Raw genomic sequence first — 17,235 nt, 5'->3', positions numbered from 1 at the left:
TTCTTTCAAAATGTATATGATCATTTGAATGAATGCAATGTATATAATGATTCCTCTATTAATGGATAATGAGCTTTATTTTATACTTTTCTCTCTTATAAACTATGTAGTAAACACCCTTATTCCTACAGATGGGCACATGTCTGTTTTTCCTATGAATCAGACAGACTTGTGCATAAATTATTCCTGCAGTTTGATCTCTGATTTATTACTAAAACTTTCTGTGCATTAGTTTCTCAATTGTAACGGTTGGTAATAATATCTGTTTGCGGAGTTGTCATAAGGATTAAATACTTATGTATATAGAGTGGCACTACAGAGCCTGGCTCAGAGGTAGAATTCAATAAATGATTATTTTTCTTTAAAATAATTTACTAGAAATAGACTAACTGGCTCAAGGTTAAGCACAATCTAAAAGCTATTTACAAATGGACATCCAGAAAAATTATACCAATTTCTACTGCTATTATCAGTAGGGTTGGAGATTGTCCATTTACCATTTCCTTCAGAACTCTGGGTACTATTGGTTTTTTTTAAATTTTTGTCAATTTTATAGGTGAGAAGTGCTTTCTTGTTTTTTATTTGCATATATTTTATTAGCTGGAAATGACCTATTCTTATGCATCTATTAGGTATTTATTTCTCTCATGAATTGTCTATTCAAATCAATTGCACATCTTTCTACCAAGTTCTTTAAAAAATTTAAAAGAGTAAACTTTAAGAGCACCCTCTAATAACATCATAACTTTGAAGATCTTGTTTTCAGGCCAGGAGCTGTGGCTTATGCCTGTAATTCCACCACTTTGGGAGGCCAAGATAGGCAGATCAGTTGAGGCCAGGACTTTGAGACCAGCCTGACCACCATGGCAAAACCCCATCTCTACTAAAAATACAAAAACTAGCCAGGCATGGTGGTACACACCTGTAATCCCAGCTACTAAGAGAGTCTAAATATCCAAACTTTAGAATTGTTGTTCCCGAATTCAAGTTAAGTAAAATGTATTGCCTTGTGTTACATAATTATTAGCTTTTAAGCCAGGCCTTCTCAACATCAGTCTATTAACGTCTTGGACTGGTTAATTCTTTGTCATAGGAGGATTTCCTGTCCATTGTGGAATGTTTAACAGCATGCATGGCCTCTATTGAATGTCTAAAGACATTGGCAAACGTCCTATCAGGGGCAAAATCACCCCTAGTTGAGAAACACTTCTTTAAGCTAGTCATTGTTGGCTGGTACCTTCGTTCACTTAGTGCTGCTATAACACCCACAGACTGGGTAATTTCTAATTAACAAAAATTTATTGGCTCACAGTTTTGAAGGCTGGAAAGTCCAATATCAAGATACTAGCATCTGGTGAGGGTCTGCTTCCTGTGTCAGCTTATGGTGGAAAGTGAGAGGCTGTAGAAAGAGAAAGAGAGAGCCCAGTTAAAAGACTTTTTAGTAAAGCATTAAACCTACTCATGAAGGTGGAGCCCCCATGGCCTAATCTTAAAGGCAGCCCCACCTCCTAATGCTGTTACAATGGCAGGTACATTTCATTTTTTTTCTCTTATTATTATTATTATTAGACAGAGTCTCAGTCAATCACCCAGGCTGGAGTGCAGTGACATGACCTTAGCTCACTGCAACCTTCACCTCCCAGGTTCAAGTGATTCTCGTGCCTCATCCTCCCAAGTAGCTGGGATTACAGGCATGCACCACCACATCTGGCTAATTTTTGTATTTTTAGTAGTAAAGAGAGGGTCTTGCCAGATTGGCCAGGCTGGTCTCAAACTCCTGGCCTCAAGTCAACCACCTGCCTTGGCCTCACAAAGTGCTAGGATTACAGGTGTGAGCTACTGTGCCTGGTCAGTACTTTGTATTACGTTTTTAAAAAACAACTTGTATGACAATTTGGTAATATCTCTGCTATTCAAAACTCATGCTGAAATTTAATTGCCATTTGTGACAGATGGAGAGAGGTGAGACCTTCGAGTGGTGATTGGGTCACGAGGGCAGAGCTCTCATGAATGGATTAAAGCTATTATTGAGATGTAGGTAGGTTATCTTGAGAGAGAGCTCCAGGCAAAAGGACTAAGTGTGGACCCTATTTTACCTTATTTTATTTTATTTTTTTGTTTCATTTATCTTTCTGTCTGGTGCACTCACTTGCTACGCAATGCCTTCTGCCATGGGTTGACCTTCATCAGACATCGGTGCCATATTCTTGGACTTCTTAGCCTCTAGAACTGTGAACCAAATAATCTTCTGTTCTTTATAAATTACCCAATCTGTGGTATCCTGTTATAGCTACAGAAAATTGACTAAAACAACATTTTTTTTCTTTTAATTTCAAGCTAAAACTATTGTAGTCATGCTCTTTGACACAGAACTTTGATGTCTTACTTACTCGTCATCTTGAATTCAGAACTAGGTCAAAATGACCTCTTGGTCAGAAGGTATACCTGAGCCCACCTCTATGGAGGTGAACTGGCTTCTTTTATTTCATTGTTGGGCTACTCAGTGATCATAAAAAGGAAGCCAGTTGTAACGCCATCTCATTAGAGTTGATCATTACAGCATTTTGCTGCGCACTTTCATAGTTACACTTAAAACACTTGGCAAAATATGTAACCTTGAACTCAATACCCCTTAATACTTACCAAAAGCTTGACTGAGATTAAAAAAAAAAAAACCACAAAACTATTTTTGTAGAACTGCCTGTTGGATAAATAGCCTACCCATTTCTCTCCATGTCATTGAATTTATCCCTATAAAAAGATAGATACTCAGAAAAGTTGTTACTTCAGCTCTAATATGTGGCCTACCTGCCTGCATCTGATTCATTTATTCAACAAATATCTTCTTCAGGCACAGTGCTCTGTGCTAGGGATGTAGCAATAAAGAAAAAACAAATTTCTGACACTCAGGGAGTTTGTATTCCATGAGGGTGTACTAACTAGTTATTGCTATATAACAAACCACCTCCAAAGGAAGTATCCTTAAAAAAAAACACTCACTATTAGAATTCTTAAAACATAAGGGGCAGGTTAGGTCAATCAGAGAGACTAGGGCAACTCTGATGACTTAGCACTGCTCCATGTATTGGTCATTGCCTAGCAACCTAGACCAGCCTTGTTTTCATTGCAATGGCCCAGAAGGAGAGAGTAAGACTGACTGTGCAAGTGCTTTTCAAGCTTTGCCTGCATCACAGCGGCTAATGTGTTATTGGCCCAAGCAAGTCACATGACTGAATGCAGCATCAAAGAGTGAGGCGGAATGTCCCCCTCACAATAGGGGAATGCTGCAAAGTTAAATGACCAACTATCGAGAGAGGTAAAAGAATGGAATCAATGCAGAAGTTATTACAGAGGGAGACAGAAAACAAGCAAATAAGTAGTGATAAGTACTGTAAGAAATAATCAAGCAGAGTAGGAAAAGAATAGTAAGGAGTAGAGGAGGGATAGTGGGATGGTGTTATTTTTGATATGCTTAAGGAAAGCTGCTTTGATTAGAAGACGTTTGAAGAGAGACCTCAATGTGAAGAGGAATCATTTGGGGGAATTTGAGGAATACAAGCTAAAAGAAACAAAATAGAAAAATAATGAAGTAAGAGAATAAACAAACAAGAGTGAAAAGACAACCTAGCAGGAAACTATGAACTTGTATTCCCATCAACTCATATGGTTGCCTGACCACTGCTATGCATTTGTTAAATGCATTCACAGGATTGAAGAGAGACACTAACTTCATTTTGCAGCTCACATTGTCTACAGACCGGCTAGTCTGATGATGAGGTATCAGTATTTACGGCTGAGGCAGTCATCAGATTCTTTTCATTCCGAATGCATTGATGAATTTTATGTCCTTAGAGAAAATGTCAGTTTATTTGAGCACAGCCACTAAAGGAGAAACTCACATTCTGTCCTTCCTCGGAGACCAGCTTAAATGTCTGAATCAGCCCGTGAGTAGAATGAAAGCTTCTTTGTTTAGGAATTGGTCCATTAAGTGTATAATGATGAAGAAAAAAACAAAGTCAAACTTGTATTCAATACCACACAGCTGTAATCAACAGAGTCTTCCTTAAAAGGAGATGAAAAGCAAGAAAAGCTTTCGTATGCCATCATTAACATTCAAATGGAAGAGAAACCAATTCAGTAGTATAAATATGTGGTTAAAAATGTCATAAGCTAACATTACTAAGTTTGATTTTCAAATCTGAAGTTTAGTTGAAAGGATGTTTAGGATTCACTATAGAATACGTAATTGATTTACAGTCACTGTCACTTAAAATGAAAGTTTGCTTTTAAAACCAATGATCACAGTAGTTAAATTTGAATACCAATTTGGAAGGATTTTATATAAAAAATCCCACTAGATGGTGCTCTTTTAGCTTTCTGGAAGGGAAAGTTGAAGATATTTGAATCTCCAGCTGATGCCCAAATCAGCTAATTTAATGTTAATGAAACCGAACCGGTGCATATGACTAAGAATTTCCTTGGATATAAAAAGCAGAGTGTATAATCTAAGAACAGTATAAGTGTGATAATTAACAGAGACAACCCCCCCCTTTTTTTTTTTTGAGAAGGAGTTTCGCTCTTGTTGCCCAGGCTGGAGTGCAATGGCACAATGTCGGATCACTGCAACCTCCGCCTCACAGGTTCAAGCAATTCCCCTGCCTCAGCCTCCTGAGTAGCTGAGATTACAAGCATGTGCCACCAAGCCTGGCTAATTTTTGTATTTTTAGTAAAGACGGGGTTTCACAATGTCAGCCAGGCTTGTCTGGAACTCCTGACCTCAGGTGATCCGCCTCCCAAAGTGCCAGGTTATGGATGTGAGCCACCATGATTTCTTTCAAAGAAGAGATTTTGGGAACATTATGTCAGGGCTCTTTGGAAAGTAAGGTTTTATGAAATATGAACATTGGAAAACTTTAGACATTATCAGGTTTTATTTTGTAATTGTTGAACTATATAATTTAATTAGAAACACACTACATGAAGCTTAAATGTACCAATAGCCTTTTCTGTAATTACAAATCTGTCCTCTATCTGTGATACTGTATGTGAATTGTCTCTATGTAAAGTACTTAAGCTAGCTTTCCATGATGTAGAAAATATTATTCATTAATAAGTACAGGATCATATTACAACTTCCACAGCACATGGCTGCGTGTACATGTGCATCTATACTGGGGAACAGGGGATTTGTTGTTTTCTTATAACCTCACATATATGTTTATGATGTCAGTAATGGTATCTCTTATCAGTAACTACATAAACTTACAGAACACTCATATATAGTTTATAAAACAGCTCTTTAAAGACTAATATATTTCTGGGCAAATAGTTATTAAATAAAGAATGTTGGCCGGGCACAGTGGCTCACACCTGTAATCCCAACACTTTGGGAGGCTGAGGCCAGGGGATCGCCTGAGGTCAGGAGTTCGAGACCAGCCTGGCTTATGTGAAACCAGCCTGGCTGTAGTGCAATGGCATGATCTTAGCTCACCCCAACCTTTGCCTCGCAGGTTTAAGGAAATCTCCTGCCTCAGCCTTCTGAGTAGCTGGGATTACAGGCATGTGCCACCAAACCTGGCTAATTTTGTATTTTTATTAGAATCAGAGTTTCTCCATATTGGTCAGGCTGTTCTCAAACTTTCAACCTCAGGTGATCAGCCTGTCTCGGCCTCCTAAAGTGCTGAGATTACAGGCATGAGCCACCGCACCTGGGCCATTTTCTGAGTTTTTATCTCTCTTGACATCCTACAATTTTGATATTGCTGACCACCCTTTCTTCCTATAAGTCCTCTTGGATTTCTACATCAGCCCACTCCAGTTATACTGGCTTCTATTGTAGGTCTCTCTTCTCAAGTTCATTTGGTTCCTCCCTAAATGAGATGGTTTCTTAACAGTTCAATCCTTATTCTTCTGCTTTGTTTTTTTTTTTTTTTTTTTTTTTTTTTTTGCAATTCTTTACTCCAAAGTGTCATCCATACATGTACATTGAGTATCAATGGTTGCTTCTCTGTAGGGAGCCTCAAGCATTCATGTCTTATTCTAGACGCTCACTGGAAACCCATTCCCTAATTTCTAATTAAAAGTAGAAATTTCCTCCTGAATTACTGTTTACACTCCGTCCGAAATATTTTCCCCTAGATTTCAGATCTCATGGACTCTCCCCCAAACTAAACTCTTTATCATCTCCAATAAAACCAGTCTTGTTTTCATGTTTCAGTTGCTATAAATGACACAATCTTGGAATCATTATATTTACCTCATCTACCAATTTCGAAGGCTATACATTCCATGTTTATGACCTCCATCACATCTATGTCTTTCTATTCATTTGTATTGCTTTGGTCTAGTTGAGATCTATTATTAACTCCTGCCTAAATCTCCATAATGGATTTTTCACTGCTCTTTAACTCTGGGACTTTCCCACCCACCCCATCCTGGTCAATGCTTCCTACCTGTATGTTTTATTTTACTTGCATTAACAGATAAGTAGGGGAGGGTAGACGAGGCAGAGTGACAGTGGCTGGCCTTAGAACTGCACATTGAGGTGTGGTCCAGGCTTTGGGGAAGGGCTTAACCGAAGTAGCAACACACACACAGTCACACAGCTTCAGTCAATGGTTCACAAAGGAGGAAAAGAAATCAGAGGAAGGAAATCAAGATCACAGTCAATATTCAAAAGTCCAGAGAGGAAGATAGTTCATTTCTGGGAGGTCTTTCACATCCTGTCTAAATTAAAATTGGCTCACAAATGGAGAGGTAGTGCTGAACAAACAAGGGGGGCCGGTGGTATCAGTGGATTCTGCTCAGAATGAGCTACCTAACCTCACTGCTCCTGTGCCACAGGACAATTAAGAGCAGACTCTCAGCACAGCCTAGCTTTTGCATCCTTCACCTGGACCTACTTCACACTTCACTGCTTGACCCGCTCTTAATTATCTAAACCTTTGACCCTTGGTCTCATTACCTATTTAAAGACTGGCAGTTGCTGCCTGTCCTGACACTTAAGAAGCTCTCTGGCCCTGAGCCTGGCTTCCCTCCTCACTCATAATTTGCATTTACTCCCTTTGATGATATGGCTTCCCTCTCTCAGCTAAATATCTCCTTGCTACAGACTCAGCTGCAGGCCCCAACTCCCCTTTCTATAGATAGAGGTATGTACAGAATTGTTAATTGATACATAATTAGGTAGTGAAAAGGTAAAGAGAGAATTCTAAGGTATTGAGGAGGCAGTTACTACAGAAAGCAGATACAACCCCAAGGGTTGAGTGAGCAAAGGGACAGGCTTGGAAATTTAGAAGAGGAGCCCTCAAACCGAAACTCAGATTTCTGAGGAGAGTGGATGCTTGGCTGGTCCCTGTGTCTCTGTGTTCTGAGATGAAATCTCCTAAGGATGGGGAATAATGAGGCTGGTTCTGACTGTTTTAAGACAGTGAGGTAATGCTGATTCCGCAAGTGTTGGGAAAAAAATGCAAGCTAGATTAAGGTGCTGCTAAAGTCATATAGCAGAGCATTACTGCTGGCTATTTGAAACTGAGAGATCAGGGAAGTCCTCACCTCTATGATTAGGTGATATGTGAGCACAAAGCGGAATAACAAGGAATCAGCTTTTAATAACAGCCATGTAAAAACCTGAGATGGACATCAGTATTTGGGACCCTCTTTTTCTGAGCAGAGCTCAGCTGTGAGGTTTTTTTTTTTTTTTTTTTTTTTTTTCAGGCGGAGTCTCGCTCTGTCGCCAGGCTGGAGTGTGGTAACGCGATCTCGGCTCACTGCAACCTTCGCCTCCCAGGTTTAAGCAATTCTCCTGCCTCAGTCTCCCAAGTAGCTGGAATTACAGGTATCTGCCACCACGCCCAGTTAATTTTTTGTATTTTTAGTAGAGATACGGTCTCACCATGTTGGCCAGGATGGTCTCAATCTCTTGATCTCGTGATCCACCTGCCTTGGACTCCCAGAGTACTGGGATTATAGGCATGAGCCACCATGCCCAGACTGTTTTAAGTATTTAGAATCAGAGGAAGGTCCTTGAGATCCCTTCTTGTACCTTCCTCTTTCTGGTATTTTACTGGGATCACAGCATAATTGATATTTGAATACATGTTGGTAAGGCACCACATTCAGATACTTTTCTTTCTTTAACATTTTTACCAAGCACCCTGTGCAGGGATATTAAGTTATCATGTAGAAGCTGTTAACTCTCAGGCTTATCTCATCTTCTGGGGCACCTCCTGGTTGACTTCGACTCAGCAGACCCTTTAAAAGTTATTTTAAAAATAATTATAGTTTGATAGAAAGTGTCAAAAAATGTATATGGAGGTCCCATGTACCCTTCACCCCAGTTTTCCTCAATGGTAACATCTTATGTAACTATAATGCAGTATCACACTCAGAAAATGAAGATATTAGGGCCAGGTGCGGTGGCTCACACCTGTAATCCTAGTACTTTGGGAGGCCAAGGCAGGCAGATCATCTGAGGTTGGGAGTTCGAGACCAGCCTGACTGACATGGTGAAACCCCGTCTCTACTAAAAATACAAAATTAGCCAGGTGTGGTGGTGCGTGCCTGCAATCCCAGCTACTCTGGAGGCTGAGGCAGGAGAATCGCTTGAACCCAGGAGGCAGAGGTTGCGGTGAGCCGTGATTGTGCCATTGCACTCCAGCCTGGGCAACAAAAGTGAAACTCTGTCTTTAAAAAAAAAAAAAAAGCAAGAAAAGAAAGTACTATCCATGGAGCTTTTTCACATTTCTCCACTTTTATTTGCACTACAGGTGTGTGTGTAGTATTATGCAATTTTATGTAACCACTGCCACAACTGAGATATAAAAGTGTATTATGAATGTAAGGCTCCTTCCTGCTATCCGTATGTAGCCACACCTATCCATCCTACTCATTCCTAACCTTTGGCAAGAACTAATTTGTTTTCCATCTCTATAATTTTGTTACTTCAAGCATGTTTTACAAATATACAGGTTTTCACTCAGCATAATTCCCCTGACATCCATCCAAGTTGTTGCATTTATCCATAGTTTGCCTTCTTTATTGCTGAGTATTCCACAGTATGGATGTACCACGTTTGTTTAACCATTCACCAGTTGAAAAAAATTTGGGCTGTTTCCAAGTTTTAGCTATTAATGTTACAGGTTTTTGTGTGATCCATAAGATTTCATTACTCTCGGATAAATATCCAGGAGTACAATTGCTGGGTCATACAGTAAGTGCATGTTTAGTTTTTGTGGCAACTGCCAATTGTTTTCCAGAGAGCTTAACTATTTCAAAATCCCACCTCCAGTGAATAATGATCCAGTTTCTCCATATCCTAACCAGCCTTAGTATTGTCACTATTTTTTTTCAACCATTCTGATAGGTATAATATGATAAGATAGTCTGATATCTCATTGTGGTTTTCCTCTTCATTTCTCCAATGGCTAATGATGTCGCACATGTTTTCATGTGCTTATTTCCATCTGTATATACTCCTCAAGAAATACCTGCTCATGTCTTTTGATAGGCTTTTGAGAGTTCACATCCATGTCTATCAATTACCCAATAACGTTCAGACCCTGCTCACAGCAATTCATCAATATGCATATATAGTTTTCCCAAGGAGTTATAACATACAACATAATAGCATTTTTGACACATCCTTCCTCACCAATTTAGAAGGGCAAAATAATACATGCTCACTATAAAAAAATTAAACTTGAAAGAACAGAAAATATGCATATTGCCAGAAGTCTCACAATATAGAGATAAGCACTGCTAATATTTAGTGAGCATACTTCTTGATTTCTTTCTGCACATAAATGCTCTACACACCTAAAAACTCATAGATTTTTATAAATAGTGGGATACTATTCTGCATCTTGCTTCTCATGAGCATATATTATTGACATCTTTCCACACTGGTATAGACTTTCATTATCATCTTAATGCCTGTATAGTAACGCATTACATGTGTATGTTTACTTAACCAGCTTCCCTATTAATGGATATTTAGATCATTTCCATTTCTTTTTGCTATTATAAACAATGCTTTAAATAATGTTCTTGGCTGGGCATGGTGGCTCATGCCTGTAATTCCAGCACTTTAGGAGGCCTAGGCGGGTGGATCACTTGAGGTCAGAAATTTGAGACCAGCCTGACCAACATGGTGAAAACCCATGTGTATTAAAAATACAAAAATTAGCCAGGTGTCGTGGCACCTACCTATAATTCCAGCAACTTGGAGGCTGAGACAGTAGAATCGCTTAAACCCTCCTGGGAGTGGAGGTTGCAGTGAGTCAAGACTGTATCACTGCACTCCAGCCAGGGTGACAAGAGTGAGACTCCATCTCAAAAAAAAAAAAGTTCCTGTGGGAATAGCTTTTTGGATTTTTATAATTATTTTCTTACGGTAAATTTGTAGAAGTGGGATTGCTGAGTCAGTCATATATACATGTACGTACATATGATATACATGTACATACACTGTATACATGTATATACGTATGTACTATGTCAGTTTGTAAATGTTTAGGAACTGCCTTTTAGAAAGATTGTGGAAATTTACACTTCCCCCTGCCCTGCTTAATTAGATTCTTTTTTTTTTTTTTTTTTTCTGAGATGGAGTTTGACTCTTGTTGCCCAGGTTGGAGTGCAATGGTGCGATCTTGGCTCACTGCAACCTCCACCTCTGGGGTTCAAGCAGTTCTCCTGCCTGGGAAAATAGCTGGGATTACAGGCGGGTGCCACCATGCCTAATTTTTTTTTTTTTTTTTTTTTTCGTATACAAAGTAGAGATGAGGTTTTGCCATGTTGGCTAGGCTGGTCTCTGACTCCTGACCTCAGGTGATCTGCCCGCCTTGGCCTCCCAAAGTGCTGGGATTGCAGACCTGAGCCACTATGCCTGGCCTTAAGATTCTTATAAAGTTTTTACCTTTTTGTTTGCACTCCCCTTCCAGTGAATTTTTCTCTTTTTATAAGGATTGGAACACATAAGTCTAAAGAATTTTTTTTTCTCTGTGTCACCCGGAGTGGAGTACAGTGGCACCATTATAGTTCACTGCAGCTCCGAACTCCTGAGCTCAAGGGATCCTCTCTATCAACCTTCGAGTAGCTTGGGACTACAGGCAATGCACCACCATGCCAGGATCCAAATAACTTTTTACTGTTTACAATTTTTAAAGCATTAACTGAGACGGAGCACAGGACTCTGTCAGGTTAGATCAGTAAAAGTCCCATACTTATTAAGTGATCATCTTCTATACCTGTTCCTCCAGGACACCTTCTGGTAGCGTGATCGGCTTCAACGGCGCAACCGCTCCGCCCCGGGGGGCCGTTACGGACTCAGATCTGAGAGAAAGGGCGGGGGCGGAAAAAATCCTGTAGCTCCTGATTGGTGTCCCGTTGCCAGGCGATGAGGAGGAGGCGGGGCCAGCAGGAAATGGGAGCCAGGCTCTGCGCACAAAGCGCACTCTCCAGAGCCGCGGCGGCGTAGCCGCCCGTTCTCCCGCTTACGGCGGCAAGCCCAGGTCTGCGCAGCGCTCCGCCTCCACCCGCGCGCTGACCTGTGCACGCGTGGTGCAAGCGACCGCCCCCTCCCCTGGCTGCGCTGGCGCTGGGGCTGCGCGTCCTACCAGTGGGGGCGCCGCTGCCGGAGCTGCCCCGGAGCCGGTGAACCGAACGGCCTCGAGGAAGGGGCGTGGGGAAGGCGGAGGGAGGAGGAGCGCACCGGCCGGCTGCCGTGCTCACCGCGGCTGAAGACCCTGGTTTTCGAGTCGGTGGTCGTGGACGTGTTGAACCGATTCTTGGGGGACTATGTGGTGGACCTGGACACGTCCCAGCTCTCTCTGGGCATCTGGAAAGGGAACGAGGCAGCCGCCGCTCCCCGGCCTCGCCTGCCTCCAGGCCGTCTCGCTGCCCGAGCCGGGTCCGGTGTTCTCGGGGCTTCGAGCACCTTGCTCGCCCGGAGCAGCCACCTGCCTCCGCCCGCCTCTGGGTCAAGTTACGTAAAGCCGGGCGGCAGTTCTTGGGCCTCCGCCCTTGAGTTGTTTATATTTTGGGGGGAAGGAGAGGGTCATGAGTGCGAGATGAAAAGGTCTGTTATTTTCCTAGCGGAGCGGCGGAAGGGCCCGGCGTTCAACTCCCGGCGAGGGGCCCTTCTTTACCCCTGGCGCCTCGCGGTCCGGAAAGCCGCGCGGGGCAACGCGGCGAGACGACGTGCTGCTGGGCTGGGTCCCATCCCTATCCTTTGCCCCCTTGGGGTTTTGACGAAGGCCCTAGAGAGCCCACGCGTGTCGCATGCTGCCTCGCACATGAAGGCAGGGCGGTGTGACCCGGACCGCTCGCTTTCTTGCTTCCCTAGCCTAGCCTCAGTTCCCAGCTAGACCCATGGTGCTTTCTGCGCTCCCCCTTCCGGCCCTAGGACCCGGACACCATCTCGCTCACCTGGGTTCGGCAGATAACAAAAAGGAAACTCACGTGCAGAGTAACTCAAACGGTTGCGTGCGTGCGTGTTAGAGTTTACAGCCTGACCCAGGAATGTGTCACATTTCAAGACTTTTGGATATGTGGGTCGGAGTAAACTGCTGAATTTTAAAGAAAAGCCAAGGCGTGCGGTGCAGTGTCTCAGACCTGCAAAAGATGGGGCTGAACCGGTCCTCACGCTGCCGAGGTGGTGACGGACCCAGCTTTCCTTCGGTGCGTTTAGTTTGGAGTTCTGCCTTATTGAGAACCTCATTTTTAGTGTTTCTGTTTTTGTATTATGCACTTGTTTATTTTAAACACCCGCTAGAAATTAGACTCCTTTATGAAATGAATTTCCCAGGCCAAAGTGAGAGTTAATTTTGTGTGTGCATAGTATGTATATTTAAATATATATTTAAAGTAATTTATTCTTGGCTATGCACACACTTCCAGCCTTCTTCTGAAATACTTCTCTTGACTCTTCTTGTTTATGAGATGATGTAAACAGGCAATTTAGTTTGATTTTAAAGAATGTTGCTACCGTGGGGAGCTAGTAAAATGATGGAGAGTGAGTGAACTACAAAAATCTAGGGACATAGATAGCTGTTTCAGCCTGTTTGATTAGTACTAGGAACTTGCAGACTGTTTTGTCTATGCTGCTTATCAGTTGCCAAGTGAAAATAATTTGGCTCCATCTACCTCAGAAGGAAGCCTTAAGAATACTTGAGGTGAACTTTGATCTGTAGTGGAACCTTGCTTCTACGTTCAGGGTGGAGGTTTGTCTAGAGTGATTAATCAACTTATTTTTTTATTTAAAATTTACATGCAATAAAATTCACCCTTGTGATACAGTTTTGTCTTGACAAATGCTAAGAGGCATGTATCCACCACCACAATAATGACACTAATAAAGTTTCATCAGGCACCCCGAATTCTCGCAGTTTTGTAGTTGACCTCACCCCGCCTCCTGGCAGCCAGTCATCAGTTTCCATCCCTTTAGTTTTATCTTTTCCAGAGTGCATATAAATGGAATTATATAGTATGTAGCCTTTTGGGTCTGACTTTAATTTATTCATATGTTGCATACATTAGTGAATTTCATTTCTGTATTTTTGAGTGGTATTTCATTCTGTGGATGGACTGTATGTTTGTTTGTTTTTGAGACAGAGTCTCATTCTGTCGCCCAGGCTGGAGTGCAGTGGCATGAACTTGGATCACTGTAACCTCTGCCCCCCCAGGTTCAAGTTATTCTCATGCCTCAGCCTCCCGGGTAGCTGGGACTACAGGCATGCCATCCTGCCTGGCTAATTGTTGTATTTTAGTAGAGATGGGGTTTTGTCACTTGGCCAGGCTGGTTTTGAACTCCTGACCTCAAGTGATCTGCCTGCCTCTGCCTCCCAAAGCCCTCCTGACTGTAAGTATTTATCTGTTTGCTAGTTGAAGGATGTTTCAATTTTTGGAGGTTATGAATAAAGCTGTCATAAACATTCATGTACAGGTGTTTGTGTGAACATAATTGTTATTTCTCTTGGATAAATACCTAAGAGTGAGATTGCAGGGTCATTTTAAATTGGGTTGTGTGGGTTTTTAAAAATTGAGATTAAATTCATATACCATAAATTTCACCCTTTTAAAATGTACAATTCAGTATTTTTTAGTGTAATCACGATATTGAGTATAGTGACAATCATCCCCACTATCTCATTCCAGAACACTTCAAAACCCCAACTTTAAACCTCATGCCCATTAGGAGTGACTCTCGATTTCCTCCCGCTTCTCCCTATTCCACCTCTGGCAACTAGTAATCTACTTTCTGTCTTTCTGGATTTGGTAATTCTGGAAATTTCATTTAAATGGAATTATATAATATGTGGCCTTTTGTTTCTGGCTTCTTTAACCTAATGTATTTTCAGGGTTCCTCCATGTTGAAGGATGTATGACTATTTCATTTGCTTTTATAGTTGAATAATATTCCATTGTATTCATAGACCACAGTTTGTTTATCCATACTCACCAGTTGTTGGGTGTTGAGATTATTCCTAAACATCAACTTTTGGATATTATGAATAATGCAACTGAATATTCATGAACAAGTTTTTTTTCTTGTGGATGTATGTTTTAAATTCTCTTGGATATATACGTACAAGTGAATTACTGGGTCATATGTTGACTCTTTGTGTAATCTTTTAAGGAACTGCCAAACTGTTTTCCAAAGTGTTTTCTTCTTGTTGCGTTTTGAGAGTAGTTTAAATATTAAGGATACAAGTTTATTTTTTAATTTTTTATTTGTTTGAGACGGAGTTTCACTCTTGTTACCCAGGCTGGAGTGCAATGACGCCATCTCGGCTCACTGCAACCTCCGCCTCCTAGGCCGAGGCAATTCTCCTGCCTCAGCCTCCTGAGTAGCTGGGATTACAGGAACACGCCACCATGCCCAGCTAAGTTTTTTTTGTATTTTTAGTAGAGACAGGGTTTCACCATGTTGACCAGGTCTCGATCTCCTGACCTCGTGATCTACCCGCCTCAGCCTCCCAAAGTGCTGGGATTACAGGCTTGAGCCACCATGCCCAGCAGGATACAAGTTTAAATATTAAGGATACAAGTTTTTCATCAGATATGTGATTTGAAAATATTTTCTTAGTCTTTTCCCACTTTGTCTTTTGTAGAGCATACATTTTTAATTTTAGGTAAAGCCCAGTTTATAAAATATTTCTTTTATGAATCATGGCTTTTGGTAATCATATCTAAGAAATCTTTTCCCAACCCAAAGTCAAACATGTTCTCCTACATTTTCTTTTAGAGATTTTGTAGTTTTAGGTTTTGAATCTCTTTTTGTGTAAGGTATGCGATACGTGTTGAAGGTCGAGTTTCATTTGTTTGCATGAGAATTCAGATACACAGTTGTTCAGCACTACTTGCTACAAAAGACTATTCTTTCTCAAATGAATTATCTTTGCACTTTGGAAACAAACAAACCAGTAGACTTAATATTGTGTGGGTTTAGTCTGTCCCATCAATCTGCGTGTCTGTCATTTCACCAATACTGCACTGCCTTGATGACTGTAGCTTTAGTTAGTCTAGAAAACAGGTAGTGTGACCCCTCTAACTTTAGGCTTTATCAAATAATTTAAAAAATAAGTCATTGTCCAGGTGTGATGCTCATCCCTATAATCCCAGTGCTTTGGAAGGCTGAGCGGGAAGATGGCTTGAGCATAGGAGTTTGAAATTATAGTGAGCTGTGATCATGCCACTTCATTCCAACCTGGGCAACAGACAGTGAGACCCTGTCTCAAAATAAAATAATGTGTCAGTGTTTTATTTATAGAAATTGGTTATATTTTGATAAATGAAACTTTAATAGGTGGAGTATTTTAAAAAAATATTCTTTCAGAATTTCAAAAGTAGTAACTTGATAAACTTAGAGGATATTTTTTAAAACATTGAAAATTTCTGTTATAGAAGTTAGATGGCCAGGCGAAGTGGCTCATGCCTGTTTTCCCAGCACTTAGGGAGACTGAGGAGGGCAGATCACTTGGAACCATTCTGGCCAACATGGTGAAACCTCATCTCTACTAAAAAAATAAGATAGAAAAATTAGTTGGGCATGAAGGCGCTTGCCTGTAATCCCAGCTACTCAGGAGACTGAGGCAGGAGACTCTCTTGAAGCTGGGCAGTGTAGGTTGTAGTAAGCCAAGATTGCACCACTGCCCTCTTGCCTGGGTGACAGAGCAAGACTTTGTCTCAAAAAAAAAAAAAAAAAAAAAAAAGAGGAAAGAATATGCTGCATAGAAAAATTTTAAGATAATATTTTATGGTCCAACGTGAAGGACCTATGTAAATGTGTGCTTTTGCTGGGCTTCTGTGTAATAATCCAGCAAATTTCAGTATTAGCATGTTAGTATAATATCAAATTAGTATTCAGTCATTACTAATAACGGATGGTGCTCTGAAAATTTGTTGCTGAGATGATTCTTTGGAGTTCTGAATGCATTTTCCTAATATGAATAAGGAGTTTTCCATAACCTGTTTAATTATAATGCAGCAGAAGAGTGCTACTGTCCTGGGTTCAATACAGTAAGCAGACTCAGTGCTAGAAGAATCTGTCTTTCAGGGAAGTAAAAAGGAATTGAGCTTCATCCCAGAATTGACTCTTGGCAAATTTTGATGTTGGTAAGGTATACTTTTTAATACACTTCTATTTATAATTTTCCCTTCCCATGTATCATCTAGTTAGAGAGGTGGTAATGTTTCATAGACTCATCTGAAATTTATTCTTCTAACTTTCTCAGGCAATGTAGCATTTCGTGTATTTTCTTTTTCTTTTCTTTTTTTAAAATTTGAGATGGAGTCTTGCTTTGTCACCCTGGCTGGAATGCAGTGACACGGTCTCAGCTCACTGCAATTTCTGTCTTACGGCCTTAAGTGATTCTCCTGCCTCAGCCTCCTGAGTAGCAGGGATTACTGGTACCTGCCACCATGCCCGGCTAAGTTTTGCATTTTTAGTAGGGATGGGTTTCACCATGTCAACCAAGCTGATCTCAAACACCTGACCTCAAGTAATGCGCCTACTTTGGCCTCCCAAAGTGCTGGCATTACAGGCATGAGCCACTGTGCCCAACCATTTCACATGTTTAAGAGCTAGGCTGCATCAGAATCAGCCATAGGTGCTTGTTATGAATACACATTTTTGAACCTGCCCCCAGAGATTATAGGACATCAAAATCTTTTTTGAAACAATTGACACCAGGAACTTAGATGCACAGTTGGGTACATTTTAAGAGAGCATTAGGC

The 17,235-nt window shown here is 41.1% G+C and overlaps 1 protein-coding gene and 1 pseudogene across 2 annotated transcripts in view; one reads left to right on the top strand and one right to left on the bottom strand.

The window, feature by feature from the left end:
- Nucleotides 1–11,327, bottom strand: part of LOC103792665 (calponin-2 pseudogene) — a 56,846-nt pseudogene extending 45,519 nt beyond the window's left edge. Inside the window, exons 1-2 of the transcript XR_008480901.2 lie at nucleotides 11,247–11,327; nucleotides 1,311–1,399 (exon numbers count right to left, since the gene is read on the bottom strand). The product of XR_008480901.2 is annotated as a calponin-2 pseudogene (transcript). The remainder of the gene's footprint in view (nucleotides 1–1,310; nucleotides 1,400–11,246) is intronic.
- A 231-nt stretch (nucleotides 11,328–11,558) lies between these two features.
- Nucleotides 11,559–17,235, top strand: part of LOC100394900 (COBW domain-containing protein 1-like) — a 76,741-nt gene continuing 71,064 nt past the window's right edge. Inside the window, exon 1 of the mRNA XM_078366079.1 lies at nucleotides 11,559–11,982. The gene's annotated coding sequence lies outside the window, so the exon portion shown is untranslated. The remainder of the gene's footprint in view (nucleotides 11,983–17,235) is intronic.

This window comes from Callithrix jacchus, chromosome 1 (assembly GCF_049354715.1).
Source record: "Callithrix jacchus isolate 240 chromosome 1, calJac240_pri, whole genome shotgun sequence".
Classification (NCBI taxonomy): Eukaryota; Metazoa; Chordata; class Mammalia; order Primates; family Cebidae; genus Callithrix; species Callithrix jacchus.
Note: the sequence above shows the minus strand (reverse complement) of the source record. Positions and strands in the feature narration are given on the sequence as shown.